This window comes from Erinaceus europaeus, chromosome 3 (assembly GCF_950295315.1).
Source record: "Erinaceus europaeus chromosome 3, mEriEur2.1, whole genome shotgun sequence".
In the NCBI taxonomy this organism is placed as follows: domain Eukaryota; kingdom Metazoa; phylum Chordata; class Mammalia; order Eulipotyphla; family Erinaceidae; genus Erinaceus; species Erinaceus europaeus.
In genome coordinates, this window is record NC_080164.1 from 9,769,517 (window position 1) to 9,784,850 (window position 15,334).

Sequence of the window (15,334 nt, forward strand, 5' to 3'; positions counted from 1 at the left end):
GAGGAATACAGAGGGAGCAATAGAGAGAGACACCTGCAGACTGGCCCTACCATTTGTAAAGCGTCCCCACTGCAGTTGGGGAATGGGGGCTCGAACTCAGTTCCTCATGTGGGTCCTTGTACATAGTATCGTGTGCGCTTAACTGGGTGTGCCACCACACAACCCTCACACCCATGGCCTTTCCACAGCCCCTCTCCTCTCCCCGAAGGCCACTTACCCCTAAGCTGACCACTTGATCTCCCATTACACTGAGGAAATCACAAACATGGAAAAGGATCCTTTTATTACAAGCCCACTGGTGCCAGTACCCATCGACCCATTTGCCCACTGTGCCAATTCCCACCTCAAGCCAGCTCTGTCTTGAGCTCTGGCCACCCCTCTGCCCCACCCTCTGACCTTCTCTGCTCATGAAGCCATCTTAGTATCTCCCTGTAGCACCACAGTCTCCCCTCTCAACAGGATCCTCTCCACCAGCAGACACACACAGGCCCAAAGAGCCCTTCCACTGGCAAATCAACTATCAGGACAAGGCAATCAAGTGTGAAGTCACTGTGGAGTTCTGTCCTCCTTTCAGCGCCTTTAATCTGTTTGCTGTCCATCCACCTCTTTGGGAAGTTGTTTGAGACACTCTCTCTACCACTGGCTCCCACTAGGGGTCTCCCCTTCTCCCTGAACCTGCTACAGTTGGGCTTCCGTTGTCTCCTTTCCACTAAGCTGCTCTTGTCAAGGTATCTGGCCACTTTGACATCACAGCAACCAGTGGTCATATCTCTGACCGCTGACTGGCTCTACGCCTTCAGTGTTTAAGTTGGGTTGGACGTGTGTCTTCCTTGGAATGTTCTCCTAACAAGGAAACAAACAAAACAAAACAGGAGCAGACCTCAGAACAAAATGTGAGAACAAAACGGCAGAGGCCAGAGAGGAAGGGAAGTCATATACAGGGGGATCAGTGGTTTGGAAGTGGGTAGAGAGGAGGCTTTTGGTAGAGTTCACAAAGATGTTTACACAGATGCTGTACAACTGAAATCTGACATAATGTGTTAGACCAACAGTACTTCCTGAACGTTTGTATGTTCTCTGCTTTTGACTTCAGTGGAAGCAACATCCTCACCTTTCTTCCCTCTCCCTCTGCCTGTCTCAGGTTGGTTTCACTAGACCCTTACATGTTGCCCCGTGTCAGGACTCCCTCTTGTTCTCTGGATGCTCTGCCTGGATGTTATCATGGCGGCTCTGCCATCATCTCACGCAGATGCCCCCACACCTGTGTCTTCAGCGCTGACCTCTCCTTGGAGCTGTGATGTCTACTAGTCATCTCCGGCTGGATGGTTACCAGGCCTTTCACACTGGTATCCACAAAACAAACTTGCTGGTTCCTTGCTCCACCCCAGTCTCACCTTTCCACCTTGATAACAGACACCAGCTTGAACAGGATCCTTCCCAGATCTTCCCACCTACATGAATACATCACCAAGTCCAGTCATTGTGACTCCAGTGGTCCCTGCCTTCTTTCCCCATGTCCGTCACTGCCATGGTCCCACCCATGTGACTGTGTGAGCTCTGACTCTCTCTCTCTCTCCCTCTCCCTCTCTTTCTCTCTATCTCTCATACACACATACACACACACACACACACACACACACACACACACACACACTATGCTCCTCTTGTCCCCAACACTCCAGTCCACAACACACACAATCATATATCAAGATTTTTTAAATAAGATCTTGTCACAAGGTAGCTTATTCGGGTAGTGCGTTGCTTTGTCAAGTGCAAGATCCCGATTTGAGCCCAACCCCCACTGCACTGAAGGAAGCTTAAGTGCTGTGGTGTCTTTCTCTCTGTATCTCTGTCTTATTCTCTAACTTGAGGATGTGGGGAAATAAACTTACTCAAGTCCCAATAATGATGGAAAAGAAAATTCAGGAGCCGGGCTGTAGCACAGCGGGTTAAGCGCAGGTGGCGCAAAGCACAAGGACCGGCATAAGGATCCCGGTTTGAACCCCGGCTCCCCACCTGCAGGGGAGTCGCTTCACAGGCGGTGAAGCAGGTCTGCAGGTGTCTATCTTTCTCTCCTCCTCTCTGTCTTCCCCTCTCTCTCTCCATTTCTCTCTGTCCTATCCAACAACGACAACAACAATAATAACTACAACAATAAAACATCAAGGGCAACAAAAGGGAATAAAAAAATAAATATAAAAAAATTATGTCACTTGCCTGTCGTTTGAATAAGACCTAGGTTGTTTGGCATGGTCTGTAATTTTGTACAAAATAGGGCACCCAGTTGTCAGAGAAATGCAAGTAAAGACAACAGCGAGATACCACCTTACCACTGTGAGAATGTCACACATCAGAAATGACAGCAACAAATGCTGGAGAGGGTGTGGGGTCAAAGGAACCCTCCCGCACTGCTGACTGGAATGTCAATTGGCCCAGCCCCTGTGGAGAGCAGTCTGGAGTCTGGAGAACTCTTAGGAGGCTAGAAATGGACCTACGCTATGATCCTGCAATTCCTCTGCTGGGGATATATCCTAAGGGATCCAACACACTCATCAAAAAAGATCTGTGTACACCTATGTTCTTAGCAGCACAATTTATAATAGCCAAAACCTGGAAGCAACCCAGGTGTCCAACAACAGATGAGTGGCTGAGCAAGTTGTGGTCTATATACACAATGGAATACTACTCAGCTATTAAAAATGGTGACTTCACCTTCTTTACTCCATCTTGTGTGGAGCTTGAAGGAATCATGGGAAGTGAGATAAGCTAAAATTAGAAGGAAGAATATAAGATGACCTCCCTCATGGACAGAAGTTGAAAAATAAGAACAGAAGGGGAAACGCTAAGCAGAACTTGGACTGGAGCTGGCGTATTGCACCAAAGTCAAAGACTCTGGGCTGGGTGGTGGGGAGAGTACAGGTCCAAAAAGGATGGCAGAGGACCTAGTGGGGGGTGTATTGTTATGTGAAAAGCTGAGAAATATTATGCATGTACAGACTATTGTATTTACATCGAATGTAAAGCATTAATCCCCCAATAAAGAAATTTTTTTTTTAATAGTAAAAGACTGGGGTGGGTGGAGGGTTCAGGTCCTGGAACATGATGGCAGAGGAGGACCTAGTGGGGGGTTAGAGTGTGATGTGTAAAACTGAGAAATGTGAGAGTCGGGCGGTGGCACAGCTGGTTAAGCGCAGGTGGCGCAAAGCACAAGGACCGGCATAAGGATCCCGGTTTGAGCTCCCGGCTCCCCACCTGCAGGGGAGTCGCTTCACAGGCGGTGAAGCAGGTCTGCAGGTGTCTGTCTTCTCTCCCCCTCTCTGTCTTCCCCTCCTCTCCCCATTTCTCTCTGTCCTATCCAACAACGACGACATCAATAACAACAACAATAATAACTACAACAATAAAACAACGAGGGCAACAGAAAGGGAAAATGAATAAATAAATATTTTTAAAAAACTGAGAAATGTTACACTTGTACCAACTACTGTATTTTACTGTCAACTGTGAACCCTCACACCCCCCCCCCCCCAATAAAGGAAAGGAAACAAACAAACCAATAGACAAGCACAGGGCTCCTCCCTGACTCTCTGAGCTCAAGTCCCATTTTCTTTCCTCCTGTTGTTCCAACTTGGGGTGCAAGGTGGCAGGGGGGGGCGTTGCCCTTCTGCTTAGAATGGTCTCTCCAGATCTTTATCTGTCTGCTCAGACATCACATCCTAAGAAACATCCTGACCCTCCAGAAGTCTGGCTTCCTTCTCCTGCTGTACCAGCCCAACACCCTGTCTGCTTTACTTCTAGTACCAAGCACCTTCAAGATGACGTGCTGCTGTCTTGGCCAGCATTCACTAACTAGCCACTGAATGAATGACCCCAGATCAAAACAGAATCTGAGCCCCCAGGACTGGGATGCAAAGGCATCACACAGGAGACAGTGGGCATTTGTAGCACCGCATGGCATGGACTTCCACAGATGCCAGGGAGCGTACTTGGGAGACCACGAGGGATGCCAGCCTGGAGTGTGTGAGCGTGTGCAGGCGCAGGCTTCCTGCGGAAGTCAAGTCCAGTTAAAACCTAAGAGAAAGACAGGGCTGGGTAGTGGTGCACCTGGCTGAGTACACACACTGCAATGCACAGGGACCCAGGTTCAAACCCCCAGTCCCTACCTGCAGGGGGGAAGCCTCACAAGCAGTGAAGCAACCCTGCAGGTCTCTCTCTCTCTCTCTCTCTTTCTCTCCCAGGGAAGTCTCAGGAGCTTGGTGCCAGCAATACAAATCCACTACTCCTGGAGGCCACTTTTTTCCATTTTATTAGATAGAACAGAGAGAAGTTGAGAGGGGAGGGGAAGGTAGAGAGGGAAAGAGAAAGAGAGAGAGAGAGAGAGAGAGAGAGAGGGAGGAAGATAGACACCTACAGACCTGCTTTACCACTTGTGAAATGCCCTCCCTGCAGGTGGTGAGTGGGGGCTTGAACCCAGTTCCTTGTGCGGGTCCTTGCACTTTGTACTGCGTGTGCTTAATTGAGTGCGCCACCACCTGCCCCCCCCATCTCAACTTCTCTCTATCTCTTTATAAAATAAGTAAGAAAATTATCAATATGGGGATTGTCTCATTCATAGACAGAAGTTGAAAAATCAGAAGAGAAGGGAAGACACAAAGCAGAAGGCGGACTGGGTTTGGTGTGTGGCACCAAGTAAAGGACTTGGTGGGGTTCAGGCTCCAGAACATCATGGCAGAGGAGGACTGCGGGGGGGGGGGGGAGTTGAGTTGTTGTATGGAAAACTGAGAAATATTACACATGTATAAACTGCTGTATTCTACTCTCAACTGTAAACCATTAATCCCCTCACTAAAGAAAAAATTAATTAAGTTAAGAAAGAGAAGGATGAAAATAGGATGGTCTCACTCACAGACAGAAGTTGACAAATAAGAACAGAAGGGGAAACATAAAGTAGGATCTATGTATTGTACCGAAGCAAAGGATTCTGGGAAGGGTTGGGAGGGAGGGGAGCTTTCAGGTCCTGATGCCTGAGGGTGGAGGAGGACCTAGGATGGGGGTGAGCGTGTTTGGCAGACACTATCAGAGTGGGACCAGAAATTTTGTGTCAACAACTGTACTTACTGTAAGCAATTACCCCTCCCCTAAAAAGGGGGGGGAGAAAAAAAAAAAGGCTTAATGGATAGATGGCAACTATGCAGAGGGCAGAGAACAGTGTCTGGGTGAGGGCATTTGACTTATACTGAGAGTCCCAGGAAGCCAGAACACAGTGCAGGGAACATGGGAGCGGCCCCTGCCAGCCATCTGGTCTACCCCATGAGAGAAAGGAGGAGAGGTCTGCCATGGTGCAGACCCAGATCCTTCTTTCAAGCCCTCAGCACTAACCACTGGACTCTGACAGCGAGCCAGGGCTGAGCCAGGCGCCAGGGAGGCAGGAAAGAAAAGACTCTGGCCTCTGTGGTAGATGATGAAGCTGAAGAACGTGCCAGTCCCGAGACCCCAGGCGTGGAGGAGAGGAGGAGGTGCCGCTGGGCCGCACATGCCCGGGCTCCCGGCTGCAAGGGTCCTGCAGGGACTTGTTCCTGAACTGGTCCCGCTGCCTGCGGAGCCTGTCTTTCTGCTCCCTCCCCACATACGCAGGCAGGCACAGCACCCGGGCTCGGTCACACGCACACGCCCACGCCTGCCCTGGTGCCCTCACACTCACCCTTCCCACCCCAGGCAGCAAGCCCATCGTGCAGAAGCTCGAGGCTCGCACAGCCCACACCGGGGCCCCCTGGAAGCTCCCACCCTGTGCTCCAGAAATACTCTTTCCCTGAGCGTGTGTAAGAGTCCAGACAACTGGAGAAAGACCCTCTGGGCTCTCTGTTCCACATGCTGGCAGGCTTCCTGGAAGACGTGGAGGCAGGTATTGAAGAAAGTCATGGGATGGTGAAAGTTAAGGGTTGGCTAAAGACACTGAATGAATCAACTTCTTCAGGTTACAGTGAAGCTAGTATATTGACTCAACAGAACTGATAAGTCAAGGTTGAACTGGCTTCAGGCAGAGTTGTATCCAGAGGCTAGAATGATGCCAATAGGCATCATTACATGTACATGTGTGCTTTACCATCTGAGTTCTCACCACATGACAGGCAGTCTGGCATTGGCAATGTTGAGTGGATGGAAACTGCCTGAGAGCTCCAACAGAAAAGACATGAAGGACTCTGATTGGTCAAGTCTGAGGTCACATGCCGTACCCCCACTGTGAAATAGCAATGGTAGGGACTGCTACCATTAAATCACTAATAAAAATTAAAAATATAAAGATCATTAGCTGTAAACCCCATCAGTCTGACCTAGGACCCATGTCTAGTCATATTCAGCACAGGAGTCCGTGTAACCTCTGAGTCCCTGTCAGCCTGAGCTCACATCCCATGGTCACAGCTGGGAACATTCTAGGCTGCGCTCATTTCAGGACCTGTCTTCCTCAAGTGGCAGAGTATGTTGACCCAACCTCCCTTCAGAGAGTGGGGCAGTCCTTAGCATTGCTGTTCCACATTGAGGGCAAGGACCTGGAGAGGCCCACAAGAAGGTTTATGATGTTGTTCCTGATGGATGGAGGTGACTAGTGATGGTGGACAGAGGGATCTGTGAAAAGTCTGGGCCTATCATATCTATGTGAGAATCCCAGGATTCCCTGAATAAGGCCACAGATGATGGGGTGGGCTGGCAGTGATCAAAAGGGCCATCATTAAATTGTGCCAGTCTCTTACCCTTATCCAGAGTTCGTAGTCCTTACTTTAACTGACAAGGTTAGACTTTTCCCATGTGTTGGAGCTACTCTCTGCCCTGATCCAACAGATTCTAGTCCTGTTCTCAGCTCTGACACCATCTTCCCAGACTATACTTTTAGCCCACCTGCAGGTTAGCTGTCGGGCTCAGGCAAAAATTAGTGAAGTCATGGGTCCCTTGGAATATACCTAAAATAGACCTACTAGCTACTTCTCACATGAAGATCCTTAGTTTCATCTGCTCTGTTTTTACTTTTAGGTACCTGATTATTAAACAGTTTGTTCTGCTATATATATATATATTTTTTCTAATTATTTACCAGAGTACTGCTCAGCTCTGGCTTGTGGCGGTGTGGGAGACTGAACCTGGGACTTGAGAGCCTCAGGCACGAAAGTCTCTTTGCATAACCATTATGCTATACCCTCACCCTTGCTTTATAGTTTAATGCTTTTCAGCCACCAAGTTGCAGATGTTACCATGACACCAAGGTGACTTCCCTAGGCAGACGACCTCACCAATGTATCCTGGAACCTCAACTCTCCAGAATCCTACCCCACTAGGGAAAGATAGAAACAGGATGGGGGATGGATCAACCTGTCAAAGTCCATGTCCAGTGGAGAAGCAATTACAGAAGCCAGACCTTCCACCTTCTGCACCCCAGAAAGATCTTTAGTCCTTACTCCCAGAGAGGGATTAAGAACAGGGAAGCTTCCAATGGTGGGAATGGGATACAGAACTCTGGTGGTGGGAATTGTGTGGAACTGTACCCCTCTGATCTTGTCAGTCATTATTAAATCACTAACAAAAATAACAAATTTATAAAACATCTGGTAAACCAGCTGAAGAGACTACCCAGCGAGGCCTCATGGAGAGGAGGCCCAGAGGCTTAACTGCCTCAGAACCTCAGTGAATCCTCCACACAACTCCAGCCCCCACCTTTTACCTGAATGCTCCAGCTTAAGAGACACCCCCCCCCCCCCGCACCCCAAGCAAGACCAGCAGAGGAGCAGTCTGCTGCACCAGTCAACCCTCAGAACCAGGAGCTATGGTAAGGTGGAGGTTGTGTTAGCGGCTCCAGGTTTGGGAGTGGTGTGTTATGTAATGGCAGATGACAACGCTCTCTCTGTTTGGAGAGGCTGGCTGGTATCCCTGAAACTTAGGACAACTTTCTTCCAGTCCTCAGGATCTGATACGGTAATTTCTGCTTAACGCCCTCATGAATTGTCAGTTTAACGACCGTTGCAAGCTAAGAGGCCAGTTCTGGGGACAGGGACAGAAAGGGCTTGGCTGCACTTGGACTTTCAGAGTCCACAATGGAATTTCTAGAAGATATAGAGACCCAGTTCCTGCAGAGCTGGAGACCAGGCAGGGGTCTGGTTGGCTCCCCAGCTCTGGCTCTGAGGGCTGGCCCAGAAAAACACATGGCAAGGCCAAGGTGCCATCAAGACTCTAACTTAGTGCTATAGACTGGTAACATACATAGTTGACTCGTCTTCCAGTCTGGTTTAGCAGAAAATGGAGTGACTAAGTATAATTCTGCCACCTCACCCACTGCGCTGCCCGCTACACCCAAGAGGGTCCCTCCTCTGCCCCCTGTGTCCTGGTCTTTCCTGGACAGCTGTCTCCTCATCTCCCCTTTTGCAGGCCCAAATATCACCCCCCTAAAACACTGATCACCACTTCCTCTGTCCTGGGAACTCCCTCCTCTCTCCCCCGAACTCCAGGATCGCAGGTTGATGTCACACGGGTGCTAGATCTGCGTAAAAGTGTCTTGTGCAACTTTGGCCCCAAGACCAATGCCCGCCACAAGCTCCAGGAGAGTCAGGGCTATAGCTTCCATCTCCCCTGCTAATGTGTTCATGAGCAAACTCATTTCGGCCGTTTCTTCACTCAACAGTCCGCTGTAGGCTTGTCCGGCATCTCTGAGTGCAGCAGGGCCACAAAGGAAGAAAGTACTGTCCCCACCCTGGCCTGGAGTCAGGTTTGGGCCAGTTGGAAGTTGGACAAACGGGTGTGGAAGTGGACAATTATCACACAAGAATGTCAAGATGGAATGGAGGTGTGTCCCACAGTGCTGTGGGAACACAGAGACCTGTCCCAGCCAGGTCAAACTCACCAGTGAACGTTAGGGGCCGAGTGGTGGTGCACCTGGTGGAGCGCACATGTTACAGTGCGCAAGGACTCAGGTTCGAGTCCCCAGCCCCCACCTGCAGGGGGAAAGCTTCACAAGTGGTGAAGCAGGGCTGCAGGTGTGTCTCTCTGTCTTTCTCCCTGTCTATCCCTCCCTTCCCTTTCGATTTCTGACTGTCTCGATCCAATAAATAAATAAAATATTTTGAATTTTTTTTTTTAAAAAACCTGTTGTATGCCAGGTGTTGTTCCCAGGGCTTCATCTGTCCAGTTACATTTTCATTCTTTTCTCTTTTTTGAAGCACTTCAGAGAGTACATTGGTATCACTTTGGAGCAGGTGCAACACACCCTCCCTGGTTTGTTTGTTTTTAAGTATTTTATTTATTTGTATTTTTTTTTTGGATAGAGATAGAGAGAAACAGGGAGGGAAGGGGGAGGGAGAGAGGGAGAGAGACAGAGAGATGCCTGCAGTCCTGCTTCACCACTTGTGAAGCTTTCCGCCCTACAAGTGAGGACCGAGGGCTTGAGCCCGCCCCCCTGCGCACTGTAATGCATATGCTATGCCAGGTGCCCCACTGCCAGTCTCCCACTCCTCCTGTATTTCCTACCTTTCAGACAAGGGCCTTTCTCGCATGACGCAAGTCTACACACGCAACACGAACACAAAAGGTGTAAACAGTTGCCTGCTACTCTGCCTGTCGCTTTTGTTTTGTTCAGTTAGTATGCTGGGAGTTTCTGCCCCATCCCTCTCGACAGATCTTATTTTGGGATGATGACAGTTCTGGGTCAGACCATTACTATTACTATCGTTTTTATTATTTTGTCTTAACTGGGGCTTCAGCACTCTGGATGGACTTTTCCAACTCTAAAGAAAGAGATGGAGAAAGGGAAAGACACCAAACCTTCCACAATGCAGTGACAGCCAGTCTCAAACCTGGGTGACACACTTGGCAAGGCCAGTGCCTTATCCCAGTGAACTGTTTTGCCAACCCATGGTATATCATTATGTGTAGTTTTCAATTGATTAATGTCTATATTTACTTCCTGTTTACTGGGATCGTCAGTGTTACAAACAGCAGCCATGGACATGGGTTATTTTGAACACGTGTCAAATAGTTTCAGGAGAAACTTTCATAAATGTGGAATTACACTTGGTCATTAAGTAGTACAGGGGTTAAGGGTTCCAGTCCCCACACAGTCAAAATGATGAGAATAACTTTGACTCCTGCCCCAAAAATGTGGCTATGAAAAATCTGATAATACCCAGAAATTGCATGAATAGCATGAAGAGATGGACAAAAACATATATTTTATCATATATAAACATGCCTTGTATCCGTATTATATACCTAGAAACAAAAATGTTACTAGGAAGCTCACAAAACCTCCAGTGGTAGAAGAGATCCAAAAGGCTGAGAAACACATGAAAAAATGCTCCAAGTCTTTGGTGGTCAGAGAAATGCAAATAAAGACAACAATGAGATGCCACTTCACTCCTGTGAGAATGTCAGACATCAGAAAAGGTAACAGCAGCAAATGCTGGAGAGGGTGTGGGGTCACAGGAACCTTCCTGCACTGCTGGTGGGAATGTCAATGGGTCCAACCTCTGTGGAGAACAGTCTGGAGAACTCTCAGAAAGCTAGAAATGGTCCTACCCTATGACCCTGCAATTCCTCTCCTGGGGATATATCCTAAGGAACCCAACACACTCATCCAAAAAGATTTGTGTATACCTATGTTCTTAGCAGCACAATTTGTCATAGCCAAAACCTGGAAGCAACCCAAGTGTCCAACAACAGATGAGTGGCTGAGCAAGTTGTGGTCTATATACACAATGGAATACTACTCAGCTATTAAAAATGGTGATTTTCACTGTTTTTCAGCCCATCTTGGATGAAGCTTGAGGAAATCATGTTAAGTGAAATAAGTCAGAAACAAAAGGATGAATATGGGATGATCTCACTCTCAGGCAAAAGTTGAAAAATAAGATCAGAAGAGAAAACACAAGTAGACCCTGAACTGGAATTGGTGTATTGCACCAAAATAAAAGACTCTGGGTTTGGGGGGGGGGAGTACAGGTCCAAAAAGGATGACAGAGGACCTAGTGGGGATTGTATTGTTATGTGGAAAACTGAGAAATGTTATGCATGCACAAACTATTGTATTTACTGTTGAATGTAAAACATTAATCTCCCAATAAAGTAATTAAAAAGAAATAACTTCGGTGCTGATATTTGGGGACTCAGAGCTCTGGTGGCAGGTATAGTTGGAACTAGACATGTAATCCTCCAATATTTTAACCTACTATTAATCAAAAATTTATAGTAGGGGAGAAAATAAGGTTACAAGGATGAAAAGTTCTATTTGCAGCGTACTATACTGTATATGTAAACACCAAGCTTCTGTCATTCACTTACGACAAAAATCCGTATGTAAGGAAGCCAGCACATCTCTACCTTGTGCTGTTCAAAGGTCATCTGCACTGAATTGAGGGTAGATACATATATCTTACATAATATAATAACATCTAATAATACAAAAATAGGACCGGGCAGTGGTGCACCAGGTTAAGCGCACACAGTACGAAGCGCAAGGACCGGAGTAAGGATCACTGCTCGAGTCCCTGCTCCCCACCTGCAGGGGGGATGTTTCATGAGCAGTGAAGCAGGTCTGCAGGTGTCTATTTTTCACTCCCCCCTCTCTATCTCCCACTTCCCTCTCAATTTCTCTCTGTCCAATCCAATAAAATGGGGAAAATGGCCACCAGGAGCAGTGGACTTGTAGTGCAGGCACCAAGCCCCAGAAATAACCCTGAAGGCCAAAAAAAAAATATGAGAGAAACAAATAACATAAATGTTGAACAAACAAACAAACAAACAAAATTCAGCAGGGGAGCTGTGGCCCAGAAGCTGGCAGATGCCATGCTGGACGCCCAGGGCAGGGAGGTGGCAGACTCTGCGCTCCAGCCTCTCCTGCAGCAAGTCCAGCCCTGGGCCATTCCGCTTCCTATACCAGCCCCGTGGTATTTGTGCTCAAGTCACCTGGCAGAGGTGTGGCCTCTGTTAAGTGGCAGAGCCAGGCTGGCTGCAGGGCGAGGTCTCCCCAAGAAGTAGCTGGGAAAGAAGGTGGACAGGCAGAGCAGGAGAGGGGAAGGTGTGCAGACAGATGGGCAGATTGTCTGCAGAGGCAAAAAATATAAAGCTGGGGGGGGGTTTTCCTCTGAAGTGACACAGCTGGCGCCTCCCCTGTGATGTTGGGTGGGAGAGGGCATGTGTGGGGTGTGCAGCTCTGGGACCCTGAAACGAGAAGCCCAGAGTGGGCAACCCCCCTGCCCCTGACTCCTTTGCTTTAGAGGATATTCATCCAAGGCAAAGGGAGGTGGGGTGGAAACTTCTCTCTTGTCTACTTCTTGATAAGCAGGAGGTGGGGTCTGGGACCCGCAGGACTGAGTCTGGAGGCCTTCTGAGCCCACCAGAAGTCACCAGGCCTTCTGGATTTCCTGAAGGCTGAGCTCCAGAGAGCCATTAGCTTTGGCCTGAACCAATTTAACAGTCGGGTCACCTCTGCCCTCAGGGTTTTGTGATTAATGTGTCGTGAATTGATTTTGTCATGAATTTCCTTCTCCTTGGCCTTTCTGGGAGGAATGGCCCTTTCACCCCAGGAGTGATCACAGGAAGAAACTGGGAAGTCAGGGTCCAGCCCTGTGCCACCAGCACCCACCCCCACCAGAGCTGAAAGACACCCCAAGCTATCCATCTCTTGGCGTCTTGGTCACCCGGAAGGCCAGAAATCAGGCCCCACAGGACCACGCCTCTGGGCTGGGAGGGAGAGGGACAGGCATGGCGTGTGCACATGCAGGAAGCCAATTACTCCGTCCCAAGTCAGCTTTGGGGAACATTCTCCAGTCTTTGCTATCCCCCAGAGTCATTACCTTATCTCTGTTCCCTGGGAGCCTTTGACCCCATGGCTGGGTGAGGCAGGAAAGGAAGGAAGAGGCTGAGAGGAGAGGAATTTGGCCTCTGCTGTGTCTAACCTCTCCCGGCTTGGGGGTACAGACTGTTCCCCCTGAATCACCATGTGACTGTCCCCTTTCTGCCTGCACAGCTGCACTGCTGGGCTTCCCCTCCCCAACACCCCCCACTGCCGCATGTCACACACACACACACACACACACACACACACACACACCCCGTGCATGGCTGCCTGGTCTTCCTTCAGACCAAGGAGAATTCCTCTCTTTAGAAGAGAATTTTTCTAATTCTTTTACTAATCCCTTGTTGAGCTCCGCCTGTCAGCTTGGTCCCAGTCTACCACCTTCCCCAACTCCAGGCTCCAAGCTCGCAACAACACAGACAGATCCTCTTTCAGTTCTGGAAGCCAAACATTCAAGAATGGGTCTGGTGGTCAGGACCGGGACTCCGAGGTGGAGCAGGGCTTGTGCACAAGAGGCCCCAGGTTCCATCCTCAGCACTGCTGCAGGCCAGCACTGTTCCAGCCTTGGCCTCTTCCTCAGAGAGAGAGAGAGAGAGAGAGAACTGCACAGCTCAGGCTAACAGTGGTGCCAGGAATTGAGTCTGGCATACAAGTCTGATGCATTGTCACCATGCTATCTTCCTAGTCCAATAAATACTTCATTTTAAAAAATATTTTATTTGCAGACAGAGAGATAGATATAGATAGACAGGCCAGAACACTGCTCAGCTCTGGCTTATGGTAGCTGAGACCTCAGAACCTTAGACATGGAATTTATCTTTCTTTTTTTGTTATCTCCCTAGTCACAAATATCTTTTTTATTTTAGTTTTATGTTTTTAATTTATTTTCCCTTGTGTTGCCCTTGTCTTTTTATTGTCGTTGTAGTTATTGTTGTTGTTATTGTTGTCATCGTTGTTGGATAGGACAGAGAGAAATGGAGAGAGGAGGGGAAGACAGAGAGGGGGAGAGAAAGACAGACACCTGCAGACCTGCTTCACCGCCTGTGAAGCAACTCCTCTGCAGGTGGGTAGCCGGGGGCTCAAACCGGGATCCTTACGGCCGTTCCTTGCGCTTTGCGCCACCTGGGCTTAACCACAAATAATTTTTTTTAAATGAGCCTTAGGGATCTTCAGTTCAGGTTATCTCAGGGCTTACGTTCCCTTCAGAGGCTCTAGAGAGAAGTCTGCCATCTACCCCCTCAGGTCTTACAGCAGCTTCCACGTGCCCTTGGAGTCTGAGGCCCAAGCACCTCCTCCACCTTCAGGGTGGGCAGTGGCCTCACCCTTCCTGATCTCTGCTGCCACCATCACGTCTCTGACTCTGCCCTGTGACAGCACTTGGGGCCAGCTCAGGGGGTCCTGGCTGGTCTCCCCCTCCAGAGCCTCAGCTTAATCACATCCGCACAGCCAACCCAGACAGGAGTAACTTGGGAGGCCGTAATTCCACCTGTGGCAGGGAAACTCTAGCTTTGGCTGTATCAGATCCCTGGGAAGAGAGAGAGGTGGGAGTGATGCAGAGATCTGGACCCTTGTGTCCAGAGGGGACCTAGAGAGACCCCTGAGTAGACAGTGAGCAGGCTGAGGGCCTGTGACTGGAGGATCCCAGGCTGTGACTGAAGGGAGGACAGCTGGAGACATGGGAGAAATCAAGGAAGGCTGCCTGGAGAAGACAATCTCCAGAAAGGGGAAAGGAAGGAACAGACAAGAAGAAGGGACAGGAATGGGGGAATACCTGAAAGATGAGCTGTTCTAGCCTGTTCTTGTCACAGAGGCCAGAAGGAAGGGGACCTTGTCTAGGGTCACTCAGGCAGCCTAAGCAGAGCTGGGGCCAGAAGCTCAGACAGAGCATCTCAGAGCTCAGGGGCTTGGCCCCTCTCAAAGCTTGAGTCAGCAACTGCGATGGAGGGCTGTGGTCTCGGACAGAGATGGGCCTGAGAGGGAGCAGAGACCCTGTGAGAGCTAAAAACAAAGAACCAAGAGGTGGTGCACCCAGTTAAGCGCACAGATTACAGTGTGCAAGGACCAGGGTTCAAGGCCCTGGTCCCCACCTGCAGGGGCAAAGCTTCATGAGTGGTGAAGCAGGACTGCAGGTCTCTCCTCTATCCCTCCTCTCTCTCTTTCTCTCTCTCTCTCTCTCTCTCTCTCTCTCTCTCTCCCTATCTCCTCCACCCCTCTCAATTCTTATTTGATAATAAATATTTAAGAGGGAGAGAGACAACTAAAACAACTGCTTTCCCCATCTCCTCCTGCCCCCGCCCCATGGCTGTTAGCACTCTAGGCCCTCACTTGAGAGAAATTCAGGACTGTTTTCCATGGTACAAACATCCCAAATCTGGATGGTCCCAGGTAGCTTCCTGACCACTGGGAGGTGGGGAGACTGGGATGAGAGGCCAGTTAGGAGGCCTTAGCTGGGGTGAGGGGGAGAGAGAGGGAAATGGAGGAGGTAGCTGGGAGAGGAGGTAG

At 49.2% G+C, this 15,334-nt stretch overlaps 1 long non-coding RNA gene across 1 annotated transcript in view; it reads left to right on the forward strand.

Annotated features, from left to right (window-relative positions):
- Positions 1 to 15,334, forward strand: part of LOC132537630 (uncharacterized) — a 72,364-nt gene that overhangs the window by 37,370 nt on the left and 19,660 nt on the right. The window lies entirely within an intron of this gene.